This window comes from Malaya genurostris, chromosome 2 (assembly GCF_030247185.1).
Source record: "Malaya genurostris strain Urasoe2022 chromosome 2, Malgen_1.1, whole genome shotgun sequence".
NCBI lineage: Eukaryota > Metazoa > Arthropoda > Insecta > Diptera > Culicidae > Malaya > Malaya genurostris.
In genome coordinates, this window is record NC_080571.1 from 84,368,329 (window position 1) to 84,384,650 (window position 16,322).

Sequence of the window (16,322 nt, forward strand, 5' to 3'; positions counted from 1 at the left end):
TGCTTCTTAGAAATCAGTCCACTGTATCTCAGTGAAGACTAATCAGAAGTGCACAAATCAAATCGAAATAGTTATAGTAGATGTTTTTTCTAGACCACAACGTTTTTGTTTGATTTCTTCAAGTTTTTTTTTAATTTTTGGTGGTTGTTCAATGCCAAGACAACGATTTTTTACATAAAAATCCGCCATTTTGTAGCTGTAAATTCTCCCCAAAGAACAAAAAAAAACGAAAAGGAAAACGTTGGGCTCTGGTATATTACATGTAGAAAGTGTGTGCAAATGAATGACGAATGACGATGGACACGGACTTTCAAAACCTGTTTTCGAGAAAAACGTGTTAAAAGTTCTTTTTCTATAAATTCGAAAGAAACAATTTATTGTTGTAGGGAGTGGGTACGGTCTAACTCTTTCAAAAATCATATGTTTTCTTTTGTATTTTTTATAATAAAACATTTCAAGAATGTTTTGTCAAGTTTTTAAATTTAAGTGACAGATCTGGAGTTTTCTTACTGACAGATTCCAGGGGTGTCCAGATTTGCCAACAAGCCTTAAAGACGTTTTATTTTTGGTGTTTGTATGTAGGACTTGCCGTAGTGAGCAGGTTGTTCACAGAATTGCCATGTAGTTAGTTGAATCTCGTAGGTTACCAACGGTTTATAAGGATCGAATGTCACGTAAGACGGAATTACCATATGTAATGGCATACGTAGCGCACGTACGTCATTTCAGAAACCAGAAAACGAGACTCACTACATTTTCCTTTCGATAGAACGATTTTTTTTCCTTACTGCGGCATGTTTTCTCGAATGTAATGCGCAGCTTCCTACAAGGGAATGTCATGAACACGCAATTCACAGATACAAATATTTTGTGAATTTACATCTCATTTTCATGCACATATTTGGAGTAGGAAATTAAACATAAAGCTACTGTACAATTCTGTACGTTTCAATATAATTTAAACACAAAACTAAGCGTTAGTTCAAAAATACTGTTTATATCGTTCGCCGAAAAAAAATAAGGGAGAGTGTTCGGCTACCGGCACCCTTTTCTTTTTAGCTCATAACTTCTAACTTAGAGCACATTATGCGGACATCTAAACAGCTATGAAAAGCTAAAGTCCCTGGCTAACAACTGATTAAGAAATTAAGTTGATTCATTTGATTGAAAAAAAAAATTGTTATCAATTTAGTAGCGATAAATTTTGGCCATTTTGAAAAAGGTGTTCGGTTACCGGCAACCCAAAAAATTTCGCTAAAAATGGAAAAATATAAGTAAAGACTGCAGCTATTCAAAAGGAAAAAACCGAATTTATTCTTTTTGGAAGCGTTTTTGACAAAAATCTTCATTGTCTGATTGTGATTTCACCTTGGCTCTCTTGGTCGAATATTTGGATGGTGACGCCTTTGGTATTAATTTGGCCGGTTTTCAACGTTTTTTCTTAGCCGGAGCATCTGCTGTATGAGCAGCTAGATGTTTGTCTCGGCAACAGCGTGCATATCACTGACAGTTTTTCACGATTAGTCGAAAGAAATGGGGTGCCGGTAATCGAAATCGGTAGACATTTTTAAAATGACAAAAAAAAATCTTTGGTTGCAAAAATTTTGATAGCATCCGGTATTAAATCACGAAATAGATCTTGTTCACCTCATAAATAGTCAATCCACTCACCTTTCCGATTGATTAAAAGTTATTTTGAACGCAGCAAAAAGTACAAGTGACTGTTTGCTTCGCAATTCGGCACAAAAAGAACGTGCTGCTATCACACACACACATGACATTTGTCGGATTGACGCTATCTGCTTTCTGTCAAAAGTTACGGTGGGGTGCCGGCAACCGAACACCTTCCCCTGTTTATTTATTGAAAAATCAATGGAATCAAATCTAGTTTTGCAGCGATGATGCAATCAATCAGACTTACGATTCAACGGTTGTCTATTCCGTACTACTATTGAAGTTACATGTTGTGTAAATTTTATTACTTCTTTCTGTGTTCTGTGGCGGCCAGAGTTGCCATGTCTGCAGATATCTTTCAAGGTGCTGCAGATTTCTTTCAAGGTGCTGCAGACTTTTTAAAATCGAGTTTTTTTGTAGACTTTCGTAAAAATTTACAGACTTTCGGACATTTTTTCAGATTCGCAGACTTTTGCAACCCGGCCTGAAGATATTAGAAGATATTTTCACCTGTCTTCTCTGGTGGTAAGGTATACCACGTTCAAAGAAATTTTGTATTTGACATTGTCATACTCAACACCGTGCGCTTCGTTGCTAACCGAAGCGAATCGAGTTATTGCATCTTGTTCACGTTTAAACTTGATATAGACTAAGCTAGAAGTTTTGTTCAATTGTATTCGAAATACATGATTCACGTCTAAGTGCTTTTGTTATTTTAGCAAGATTTTAATTTTGTTTGCGTTGCAGCACTTGCACTTGCAATGCAGTTGGAATTTATCGGCGAAGGTCAAGATTCTTTTGTTTATCGAATTTGCTAGTTTCGAGAGAGGGTCGCATTGTTTACTACTTTCAGCTTCTGTCGTTTCTACTGTAGGCAATTTGCGTGCTGCTTTGTCTTTAATATAGACTCGTTGATTGAATGCATGTAAAACATTTTTACAATAAGCGTTTTATAAGAACATTGCACGTGAACACGAGCAAATTTCAAACTTTCCATGAAAGACTCCCTGCTCTATCGGCAGTTATTCTACCGTTCCCGGTGGAAAAAGTTGATTACGATTTTAGTGGCAACAAACAACCATTCCATTCCCGGAAACAACGTGCGTGCTGTGCTGTGTTGGTGCGTTCTTTTCATCTACAAACTCATCCGTCAGTCCTTTCTGATAGAGAAAGCACGTGGCAGCAGCAGCGCCTTCCCGCGTAACAACCGTACACATGCATGTTTTGGTTTTCATGGAATTTATAGCCACAGTCTGACAAAAACAACGAGAGAGAAAGAGGGAGAAATGGAGTGAGGATGGTGCGGCCTACATTTAATACAATATCACTACGAACACTTGCCAACGAGAGCCGCTCGTCGTCGTCGTCGTCGTGGTCGTCGCCGTCATCGTAGCCGTTTTCAGGCACAGAAGAAAAAAAAATAACATACTCCAGCTGCATCGGAGGACGATGAATGACGACGGGTTTCCACCCCCTGCACCTGTGCCCGGCACACCTCATCGAGCTGGCCGAAAGCTTTACTACGACGGGAACGGTTGGCTATCACGTGGAGCCACGTGAAATGTACTCCTTTTTCGGTATGTGCCGACTCCTCCTCCCAGGACGGCAATCCACAACCGGCCCGACGGATTCGGAATTTTGCCAGCATTCTCTCAACTCCAACGGCTTCGAAACCACGTGCTCTACCTGCTGCAAAGTAAGCCAATGTGTATGTCTGTGTGTGTGTGTGTGCTGCTAATCCGTCTACTGTTTCGTACTTTCGTTCTGATATGTGCCTGTTCCAATGCAATTTACGATAACGTCGAAGCTTTTCCTCGGAATCGGAGTTGGGCCGGCCGGGAGAGTGCAGCGTAAACCTGAAAACAACTCAACCGTCGTACCCCGGGTACTATCGGGCTGTTGCTGCAACGGAAGGACGCATCAACCGGTACTGCTGTCAACTGCAGCAACGGCATCGGGTTTCCTCTTCCGGCGGAAGAGGAGCATTCGAGCCCAAGTAGATGCAATGTATGTGCGCGGGTAAATGGTTGGTTTCCTGTCGATGTACTCGGAACTGCGAACCGGATCCACCGGACGGCACCGACCGGCAACGGTTTTCAATGACTTAGATTAGCCCAAAACACACGCATGAACTCTCTCTCCTGTACCTAGCCACCGCCCATCCTCTTCATTCATGGTGATTCGTCTAACACACTTGTGCTAGACGCTTCGGTCGGATGATGGACGGTTGAGTATTTAATTGAATTCCATGGCGAAGGGAAACAGCGAACACCAACCGACCGATGCGGAGTGTGGTGGAATCCCAGACCCAGACGACGAGAGATTTGCCGTTCTACTTTTGCCGTTGTTGTTTACTCATCTGCGTTTTAAATGTGTGTATCGCCGCCGATCACACGCCTTCCATCCGCCCCCTGCTTCGGGACCCGGGAGCCGGAGAAAACAAACGCAAATGGTTTTATTATACGAAACGACCTTCAGTCGTGTTTTGCTTACCCCGCATGTTACCTCCTTCTGCTCCTCGATTCGGGTGTTCCACCGAACGGGGGGTTTTGAATTAACTTGCCGTATGTATATCCAAAACACGTGTTTTGTAGCTTGCTGCTGCCAGAGCGCTTTTACCGCTTCGACTGGCTCTTAATCGAGGAGGGATCTCTTTGATCCATTATTTTACCCACAGAGAGTTCGACCTACTCGAGCTGATGAACATACGTACGGTCATACTTACCTCCTACGTACGTACGTTCGCTCGTACGTAACGACCGGAAGAGTTGAATGGACCTTTTCGGTTTACGATGTGATAACTCAGAACCAAATAAAGCGTCGATGCATTTCTCGGTCACGCTGACCGTGACCTTACCCTATCATCGCACTGAATGAAACCCGCATGTTACTAATGTTTGTTATTTTTCTTTTTTTTTCTTTCTAGGTGAGTTACCGAACCTTTTTGGACCACAATTGCTGCACACGTTAGTAGGACCACGGTGGAACGGATCGAAAAAACCGTAGCTACGATAAGACGTTTTGTGGGTTTTGTTATCTGTTATACTTTCATATTTGTAATGTCACCTAAAAGAGGTGCTGTTGTTGGTCTATTACTCACTGCAGGCCATGAACGTATTTAGAAGTGACTATGAAGGTGATAACACATGGGCTGTAAAGTCCCGGGCCTAACAAAGAGAACACGATTTTGTAGAACGATTTATCTTTTGCCTCAGTATAGGCCTCAGTTTCAGCGGTAACCTTTTCATTTGTGCGAAATTTCTTACCGGCAAGCATTTTTTCAGGTCTGCGAACGACCAGTAGTCGCTGGGAGCCAAATCTGGCGAATACGGTGGATGTGGGAGCAATTCGAAGTTCAATTCATGTAGTTTTGTAATTGTTTTGATTGACTTGTGACACAGTGCTTTGTCTCGATGAAACACATTTTTTTCTTTGCCATATGCGGTCGTTACTTTGTAATTTCAGTCTTCAAACACTCCAGAAACGCTATATAATATGCACTGTAAATGTAGTTTCCTTTCTCAAGATAGTCGAGAAATTTTACACCACGCACATCCCAAAATACCGAGGCCATAACCTTCCCAGCCGATTGTTGTGCTTTGCAGTTGCTGTCTACTCAGATGACGATCTTTTTGATTCCGTAGTGAAGTAATGAATCCATGTTTCATCCATTGTCACATATCGACGCAAAAATTCCGGTTTGTTACGTCTAAACATGGCCAAACACTGCTCAGAATCATCAACAAGTTCTCGTTTTTGCTCAACAGTGAACAAACATGGCACCTATTTCGAACAGAGCTTTCTCATGCAATATAAAGCCAACACGATCTTTTGATATCTTTACGATGTCACGCAACTTCACTTTTCGATCATTCAAAACGTTTTTGTGGATTTTTTTTTTGTGTTTTCAGGTGTTACCAAAGTCATCAAACCAACGTTTTATTCCTGTTTTTGATGGAGCGGAGTCTCCTTAACACTTTTCAAGCCATTGCTTCGCTTGAACGGTATTTTTGCCTTTCTCATATAGAAAGGCAATGCAATCACTGTGAAAATCGACTTTTTAACCGAGGCCCGGAGGGCCGAATGTCATATACCATTCGACTCAGCTCGACTAACTGAGCAAATGTCTGTTGTGTGTGTGTGTGTGTGTGTGTGTGTGTGTGTGTGTGTGTGTGTGTGTGTGTGTGTGTGTGTGTGTGTGTGTATGTGTGTGTGTATGTAACAAAAATATGCACTCACTTTTCTCAGAGATGGCTGAACCGATTTTCACAAACAAAGATTCAAATAAAAGGTCTCATAGTCCCATAGCTTGCTATTGAATTTCATTCCGATCCGACTTCCGATTCCGGAGATATAGGATGATATGTACCAAAAAAGTGAAAAAAATGCACTCACTTTTTTCAGAGATGGCTGAACCGATTTTCACAAATTAGGATTCAAATGGAAGGTTTTATGGTCCCATAGCTTGCTATTGAATTTCAGTTGAATGTGACTTCCGGTTCCGGAGTTATATGGCAATATGTGAAAATTTGAGAAAAAGTTTACACTCAATTATCTCTGGAACAACTCAACCGATTTTTGCAAACTAAGATTCAAATGAAAGGTCTTATAATATCCTGAAAAATTTGTGGAACATTTTATCAGGATCCGATTTCCGGTTTCGGAACTAAAGCGTGATAGGTTTAAAATTACCAATTTTATTAGTATATTTCCACGAACGATGGTTAAAACCAGGTACAAATCCCATAAAACTGTCTGATAAATTCTTCTAGTTTGCGGAGCTTGTTAGTTTGTGGGCATGAAAACTGAATTCGGCAATACTGGTCCCCTCTTTTCCTGTTCCGAGAGCACCGAAAGTGGAGAAGAAAAAACTCCTAAAACTAAATTCACTTCGATTTCTCTGCGATGCTTGAACCAATTTTCACAAATCTTGATTTGAATTAAAGTTCATACTGTCTTTAAACCTACTATGAAATTCCATCAGGATCCGACTTCCGGTTCCGCAGTTGCAGGGCGATGAGTGTCATAGTTTTCAAATCGCCATATAGAGTGACAATATGTACAACACCGAAAGAAGAAAGAAAACACAAAACGAACAAGGCGTGCTTTGTTCTATTTCGTACACGTTGTGTAGTGATGTCATTAATAATAATAATAATAATAATATTAATAATAATAATAATAATAATAATAATAATAATAATAATAATAATAATAATAATAATAATAATAATAATAATAATAATAATAATAATAATAATAATAATAATAATAATAATAAAAGTAATAATAATAATGATAATAATAATAATAATAATAATCATAATAATAATCCTACTTCATGTTTTATGCTGCTGATTCATGCTGTTTAGCTTAACTTACATATGCAGAAACTGCAAAAAGGATCTCACTCACTTTTCTTGGAGATGGCCAAATCGATTTTCACAAACTTATTCTTTAATTTGTTGTGGATACTACATTCGGTTCCGGAACTACAGGTTAAACAGGATTTGTAGAGTTTGTGAGATTAGGTCCGAACAAATTTTCCTATTTCTATTCAAGAAATAGCTGTTTTTGCGAATTTCACGGTTATATTTATGATGTAATGAGTAATATGAGAAAGGCATCATTACACCACTAGGTGGATTAAAATAGTCTTTTTACCATCAAGAAGCAGTGTAAAATTAAAACACAAAATTGTTTTTGATCCATTGTTCTGTAGATAACAAAAGTAGAATCACTCTTCGCACAATAACTCACAAGCTAATAAATATAATATGCAATAAAACTAGCGCCATCTATGGGTTAGGCCCGGGACTTTTCAGCCCATGTGTTAGTGTACGTTATGGAGAGTCAATCGGCCGGTGATTACTACGGTCATCTTAGAACATGTTGTTCTTCTTCTTCAAGGAGCCTTGTTACATGTGGTAAATGATATGTATCATACTGATCTAAAAGCGGCTGTATCATACTGATCTGAAAGCGGCTTTAAACGGCGATATTGATTCTTCCAAGCTTTTATCTAGTCTTGATTTCCGTGCATCACAACGGTCACTACGTTCTACTAGTTTACTTCAACCGAGATTCCACCGAACGACGTTGGATGGTTTTTATCGTATCAAAGAACCAAGGATGGTTTTTATCGTATCAAAGAACGTCCACTGGCAACTCTTCAACGATTGAATCAGTGCCATCAAAGAGAGTTGGAAATCATCGCAACAACAAAAACCCGGCATGGCTCATTTAACATAGAATCGACACCAGTGCGAGAGCGAATTTCTCTCGATGACATTTCTGAGAATCAAAGGTTTGCACGCTGCTGTGGGGATCCTCCCTGAAGCAACAAACGGTCGCTTATTCTCGTTTCGCGATCCGATTCTGTACGGGCAGATGATAATTGCGATAGAATCATTTTACGATTGCCGCTTATTCTAACTATGTGCATATAATCTTTGTATAAGTTGTGTCTATGAAAATGTATGTGAATGCTCCACACAAGGGTTTTGAAATATTGCAACCTAGTATGAGAATCATCAAGTTGAATCATCGATTCGATTTTCTGCGATAATTGTCAACTTACGATTCTCTCTTGGGAAATTCTACACAGCAACGATCATTATCAGACTGTAATTTTTTTAAGGGCCGTGAAATACTCAGAGTATGAGGTGGAGCGAAGGAATGTAAAAAAAATCTCTCGCGGTTAATGCATTGAGAGACTCGAGTTCTTGTAGCATCTTCTACCGGATTGAAAATGTTGTATACAATATAGATAGCAATATAGCAGCTTCTGTCAAATTTTCGGCAATCACCAACACTGCCGATAACAGCATGCATCAGAACATTTGGGACTGTTGAACATCTCTTCGATTTCAGCGAACCTACACATAAATTTGCGCAGAAAGTATTACGTTCCACTATTTTATAACTTGACTACATTATATTCATTAGGACCTTTTATTGTCGGATGAATTAGAGAAAAATAAATAAATAAATAAATAAATGAAAATAATTGAGAGTAATTTCACTGAAAATTCACCCGGAACCCGTCATTTTCCAAAATTTGAGACAGGGAGGCCAAGCTCGAAGCAAAATGCCACGTTTCAAGAGCTACCGAATTGATTCAAAAATATAAAGTTATAATTGATTAAAAATTATAAAGGTTAATAAAAATATTCGAACTAAAGCGGTGGCGTCTCGCTACAAAAAATACGGGTTGTGCACCGATTATGTGGCATGATATCAGATGTAACAGTTCGTTGTAAGTGCAAATTAAAGATTGAGGAATGGATTTTCGCTTGTGCTTGTCTATACAAAAAAAAAACAATATACTTTTGGGTAGGATTTTTTATTGAATTTATTTCGGTGCTCTGCACGTCGATAAAATCTGTTAATAACTTCATCAATAAAACAGCTTCGACGTTGCAACTAAGACAGCAATTTGTTTTCAACTGCCATAAGCATACACTACTGAAGCCTCTTCTGAAGGTGTTCATAGTAGTTCTCGAAGAGCCAAACGTGACAGAGAGAACAACAAATCTCAGTACTGAGTTGAGTAATTCCTTCTCTTCTTGAATTTGTGCAGTAACTCATGTGCACGGAAAAGATACTAACACTGCGACCAGAAATACTTTAAATTTTAAGTTGGATGTATTCGAGATGTGTGTGAATTTTGGTGCTTAAGGCAAAGTGCTCGAGCTCAGAGCGCCACGGCAATGCGATAAAAAAAGATCGCTCATTATTTTATATTCGGTACCATTCGACATGCTTTCATCGAATAAATAGAGAATATAAAAAATAATTGAATGTGGATGCATTTCTTCAATTTGACCGGTTGTGCAGTGCACGAAGTGCACATGAGGACGAGACGCCCCTGAACTAAAGGGTGTTTTTTAAAAGCTTGCTGATTTGAAATTTAAATAAAACACATGCCAAATTATGAAATGGCTAAATTTTGGTTTTGATTTGGTAGATAATTTCTTGGCACATAACATTTATATGGGGCATTCCACACAACATCAGCCACCCAAAATTTTTTTTTACGTGCTTAATCCAAATAGCAGTGAGATGATACCTTTTTTTATCAATCCGCATGTGTTTTTAGCATGAATATTCTTCGGTGTTTCAGTTCTCGTTACATTATTTTAATGAACGTCGATTCAAGCGGAAATTTGATATTTTAATCACTCATTACTCTGTAATATTGAAACTGCAAATCGGATCGAATTTGAATCTAAAAGTGTGACAATCGATTGATCATTCTATGATATGTCGGAGTAGGTTCCACTTTAGAGTTTACGGTAATTTAAGGTATTTCCAGGGCCGGTTTGAATTTTAAAAATTCGTCAGTTTGGAATTCCAGAATCGGAAGTCAGAATTGAATAATATTAATTAATTTTGTCTTCGTAGATCTGGCTTTTTTTTTTGGAAAACGATTGAGCTTTGAGAAACGATTCGATACTGGAACCGGAATTCGAAAATCGGTTTAGCCGAAGTCAGATAAATTCACCTGAGTAGCTGTTTAGTTTACATTTGTTTCAAAATGTTTGAAAATCAGTATAAACATCTTTGAGAAATCGTAGTGCGAATTAAATCCGAATCGAAAACTGAATACCACTAAAACTGAAATAAGTTTATTTGGTTATCGACTATCCAAATCTGTAAACCCGATAAACCTGATTAATTTATGTGAAATAGACATTTTTATAATAATCATCCTGTATCCCCTAAACTGGAAGTTGGATCTGACTGAAAAGCAAGATGTTTTACAGGATCTTAAAACTTTTCATTTGAATTTTAGATCGGTTCAGCCATCTACGAGAAAAATGGGTGCACAATTTTCATTTCGTTTCACATATCATCCTGTAGTTCCGAAACCAGAAATCGGATTCAAACACAATTCAGGAACCTTGTTTAGGAGCATACGATTTTTCATATGAATCTGAGTTTGTAGAAAACGGTTGAGTCATCTCCGAAGAAAATTGAGTGAAATTATTTGTCACACACGCATTTGCCGATCTCGACGAACTGATTCGAATGGTAGATGGTTGTTATGTTCTTCCAGCATTTCTTGCTGTAAGTAGTTTAAATCAATATAATTATGGAATGGCTTTCAACTGGAAAATACTGCCATCATTTGGTTTACATATGTCATATTCGAACAATTATGTTGCCAAAAACGAACCGTGCTAAAATCGGTTCGAGGAAAAATGTCATGAAAAAGGATACTGTACACAGTCTTTTTGGTACTTAGAAACAATTGTATGTAACAGTACAAAAATTCGTGTTTTAAAATCGACTTTTTCGTGTGTAGGAGACTGACAATGAGTAAATTGTTCGGAAAAAGTATGTGAAGGTAGTAGTATGTAGTACAGACAGCACAAACCTTCGTGGGTCCGTTTTGTGGTAAAGACGTGGGAATCATTTTTAGGCTTCGTCTTGGAATTCTTATTGCGTAGCAGTTTCGAATGAACTGCTACTGCAACTTAGCAGTTCAACTTGTAGTGCTTATCAAACAGAAAATTTGATGGTAAAGTTGTACTTCTGCTTGACGGTTCAAGTTGAACTGATAAACATTACACTTAGTGGTTCAATTTGAGTTCCTTGGCACTGAAGAGTCGAAGACGAAAATACGTCACATCCATCAGGATGATACTGCTTTGGTCGCGGTTGAATCTTTAAAGAAATTCCCAAATCTGTATTCCTGCTTACCAGTCTGCAACCCATCAGATTCGTTCAATAATCTGATTGCTTAATTATATCTCACAGTCGAACGATTTGTTGCCTCATCACAATCGGAAACCGCCGGCGTTTTTTTCTCCTTCGCATCCTTCGTATCTGATTTAGGTATTCCATTATTTTAATACTAACAAGTGCTGCTCCTTTTCCGATACATAAAACCCTACTTTCGTATTTCGTTCCCTTTTCCTACCCGGCCACCCACCTCATTCCGCCCCACCTCCGGGTTGTTGGTTGGTTGGTTGGTGGTGGATGGTGAAACGGCTTCATTATATCTGGTACAAATCGGAAAAGACTACACTTTTCCATTTAGAAGCAATCTGCAGCCGGTCGTCGTCGTCGTCGTACGCCGTTCTAACGCGATGTGGTAATAAGGGCGCTAGCCAGGAGGATTCCCTGCTCCTTTTCGTTTGCTGCTGTATGTATGTATGTATGTATGTATGAATCTGTATATGCTAACAACAGATCAGATGGTTGCAACTTCGTGAAAGCCAATCCGCTGGAGTTGGGTTTTGTTTTTATGTACTCACCACCATAATAAATACCATCGAGAGGGGGAGAGAGAGAAAGAGGGGCTATGTTTAAGGTGAAGGGGTGTTGGCGACGGCGGTGGTGGCGGTTGGCCACCAGTAAAGAAAAGTGTGGAAGGAAAAAAAACGACGTGTATATTATTATATTTCGCTGTTATCGGCAAAACCGTCTCAAAGTCTCGCACCTTTCGGAGAACCTGTACTCGGGTTTATTTTTTTGTTGTCGTTGTTGTTGCTTTTACTGGTATTGTTGCGATTGCTGCTATTTTTCTTCCACAGCAAACCCCGTGTGTTCTGTTCTTTCATTCGAGTTTGGTTCGTTCTGCTCGACCGCTCGTTCTGCTGCACTTTGATCACCGAGTGACGTCAGAGCAGGGAATCTCGTTCGTTTATTTATACAATCTGCTGCTTCTTTTTCCCTGTTTGTTTTTTTGATTATTTTTTATTCATTTCAACCGGCACTTTTGCCGCTTGCTCCGACGGTTTGCTGCTGCTGCTGCTGCTGCTGTTGGTGATGATGTTGATATTAGCTTATTCCTCGTTGATACTGTTGTTGCCTGCTCCGGTATATATGCGATATGTACATAAGCCACGGTCCGTACATAGACACACTGCTCTTTATAAGTGAGTGAGATTTATGAGGAGCAGCACGTGCTGAGTTGTCTAGATTTATTTACAGGCACGTTTAATTTGATTGTTTATGTTTTTTTGTCGTTCTTGTTCCCCTTCGCCCATATCTACAAACACACGGAAATGTGTCATTGGCTGGCTAAACGGTATTGTACCGTTTTAGCATATTATTTTTATTCGGTTTCCGACTGGTGGCGGCACGATTAAATGTCATCGAACAGCTGTGTGTTTGAGCAGTCAGTTGGGTTGGACAGCATGTCTTCTTACGATCACGACGATGATGATGATGATATGTTGGTTTCGTATGAGTTGAATGTGAGGACTATCCAATAGCATTTTCGTTAATGACGTTTCACTAAACGGGAGTGTGTCATCAGAGATGAGATTTTGTTCATGAAAATTGGTGCAACCACCATTCGAGTTCCCTAGATACATCTAGCGATGAGAAAACTATGAACAAAATGTTGTCCAGTTTCTAAAACCGTATGAAAAAATACTGTACTTTTTATAAATGTACTGAATCTCCTATGCTGTGCGTTACTAATGAACAAAACACTCACCAAAAATGAAAGTACTACGAAATATTCTTAGGTCACCGAACTAGTCCTAGGTCGTAAAGCCGTTTTTCAATCCAAAAAAAAACGTCAACAGAACCTTTCATCTATCTTGAATTCTATCCAATCGTGAAACCATATTTTCCAATCTCCAAAACTAGTGACGTGCTACTCAGCAAGTGCGTGAGATATCGATGAAAACAAATGGTAGTCTAAATGGGCCAAGTCTGGGGACTATGGTTGGCTTTCGCTGGAACGTCTAAACCGAAACATTGTCGTTCTGCAGAATGACTTTTTCACGTCTTGTTGAGATCATCAGGAATCAGAACAAATTGGCTCAAATAGCACGTTCCCCTTGATATTTGGAGATTTGTGCCTTGCCATCAATTTGTTTTTAGCATCATTTTCCCGATATGTAAGAGGGAAGGATTGAAAGGAAATGGTAAGGGTTGGACTAGGAGGATGGGAAAAATTGACGACACAAAAACACATAAAAGCAGAAGTAAATTCTGCACCCCTAAGGGATGCTGAACAATCTGCTGAGGATCACATTTAGTGGAAGCAGAAGTAAATTCTGAACCTCTACGAGGTCCAGAACAGTCTGCTGTTAATAAAACCTCCAACCCCCGAGAGGATTTAGAGATCTTACAAAAGCGACACCATTCTGCACTCTCGGAAGAATGCAGAACGACTCGCAGTATGTACGATCAGAAGTAAATTCGGTACCCCCCAAAGGATGCCAAACAATCTGCTAAACCCTATTTAAGGTGAATACAGAAGGGATTCATTCACTCCAGGAAGAACGATGAACCCTTCTGACTATAGCTCCTTACCACATTGGGTGAGAAACGAGAGAATATCCTTCAATTTTAGCTCCGCATACACAGACTCAACCATGTATGGAGAACCAAAAACCCGGATACGTAGCTGCGTCAATGTGGGACAGTTACATATCAGATGATATGAAGTACCATAATCGCATTTACCCAAATCACACGAATAATACTCAGCACGTTGAATAGTAGCTATGTGATAATTGAGTTTGCAATGTCCAGTCAGAGCTCTGACCAGAATACTTCAATGATACTTGGAGAAATGCAGTAGACACTTTGACATTTTCAGATTTAAATCTGGTAGAAATGCTCTTGTCTGAGCGCAAGTTTGCAAGCTGCGCCAGTAGCTGGCATGTTTGGATGCAGCCCAAGAACGTATCTTGTGCTTTATCCAACTAGTTGAAAGTGGTAAAGCTGGTTCAGGACCAACGAAATCATTCGTTGCACCAGCTCTAGCCAACTCATCAGCCCATTCATTTCCAGTAATACCAGAATGGCCGGGTACCCATAAGAAGTAAACAGCATTTGAAATGCTGAGGTCTTCAATTTGAGTTCGACATGCGATCACTAGATTCGACCGTGAGTCATTCGAACTGAGTGCTTTTAAGGCTGCCTGACTGTCGGAACAAAAATAAATACGTTTACCACAGATCCTCTGCTGAAGTGCCGATTGTACTCCACACAGAATTGCGTAGATTTCTGCTTGGAACACAGTACAGTATCTACCAAGTGAATGAGACTGCTCCAGCCTCATTTCACGACAGTAGACACCAGCACCAGCACGACCATTCAACAGAGAACCGTCCGTAAAACAAACTATGTGTTCATCAAGTTGTCGTTCCAGACAACCAGACAACCATTCCTAACGAAGAGGATAGCTCACATTGAATGTTTTAAAAGGAAAACTGCATGTGAGAGTTAGGTCACTAGGAGCGAGTAAATACTCATCCCACGTAACCATTTGAGACCACAAGCGAGTGTGGCTGGTAGCATAATCTAATGGGTTACTGTTCCAAAGCCCTGTAACCCTAAGACGGTATGCACAAGATAATGCTTCTTGTTTTAGGAACACATCTAGTGGTTTAATACACAGTAGCGCCTCTAGAGCAGCATTAGGAGTTGTCGTGAATGCTCCTGTCATCGCCATTAGGACCATCCTTTGGAGATGATTTAGCTTTGACTGAACTGTCGCGACTTCTCCTTTCTGCCACCATACAAGACAACCATATGCTAAAATTGGTCTAACAATAGTTGTGTAGATCCAATGAACATATCTGGGTTTGAGTCCCCATGATTTTCCAAAAGCTCGTCTGCATTGGCCGAAAGCCATACAAGCTCTCTTAATCCTGAAGTCAATGTGAGCAGACCAATTCAGTTTTGAGTCAAGAATAACTCCGACGTATTTAACTTTTTTTTTTTTTTTTTTTTTTTTTTTTTTTTAAATAACTATTTATTGGAATATGAGTTAAAATTAAATTATTAAGATTTAAATTGGGTGTTCAGCCACAAGTGGTGACTTTTCAGCCCTGACGTATTTAACTTGATCGACCACAGTGACCTCTGAACCAAAGAACTGCAACGGACGAGCTCCTGTAATTATCCTACGATGAGTGAAAAGCACCATTGATGTTTTGCCCGGATTTACAGATAATCCAACCTGACAACACCATTGTTCAACAGATCGCAGGGCTTGCTGCATTTAATCAAAGAGAGTGTTAATGCTTATACCGGTCATCAATATATGATAATCGTCGGCAAAACCATAAGTCGGAAATCCAAGGTTATTAAGTTTCCTTAACAAACCATCAGCGACTAGGTTCCATAAAAGTGGGGATTGCGGAAAAACCCAAGATATTCCGTTCACGACTGCAATGTTTAACCTCCTGCAGCCATTCAGCCATCGGCACGGAAATACACCTTGACTTAGGAGTTCCTATTTTTGTGGCCTTTTACGACATGGAACAGGAAACCAGTGGATCAATTCTTGGTAAAAAATAATTCCGCCGGATACCACACGGCATCTAGGCTGGCACTGTCTGGAGAGCTAATAGGTACTATCACTCTCCTAGTGGACCCCAGCCTCCAAAACTAGTGACGTGCTACTCAGCAAGTGCGTGAGATATCGATGAAAACAAATGGTAGTCTAAATGGGCCAAGTCTGGGGACTATGGTTGGCTTTCGCTGGAACGTCTAAACCGAAACATTGTCGTTCTGCAAAATGACTTTTTCACGTCTTGTTGAGATACTTTCCAATCGTTTTTCGAGCAATACTTGATTTAATTCCATTGTTTGCAGTAGTTTCCTCTGATTTGAGAAGCTCGTTGGACAAGACAACTTTTTGATCCCACCAAATGCACAGTATCGTT

General features: G+C 39.6%; 1 protein-coding gene across 7 annotated transcripts in view; it reads left to right on the plus strand.

Annotated features, from left to right (window-relative positions):
- LOC131427882 (trithorax group protein osa) overlaps positions 1-16,322 on the plus strand; it is a 483,794-nt gene that overhangs the window by 382,872 nt on the left and 84,600 nt on the right. The gene's annotated exons all lie outside the window — the stretch shown is intronic.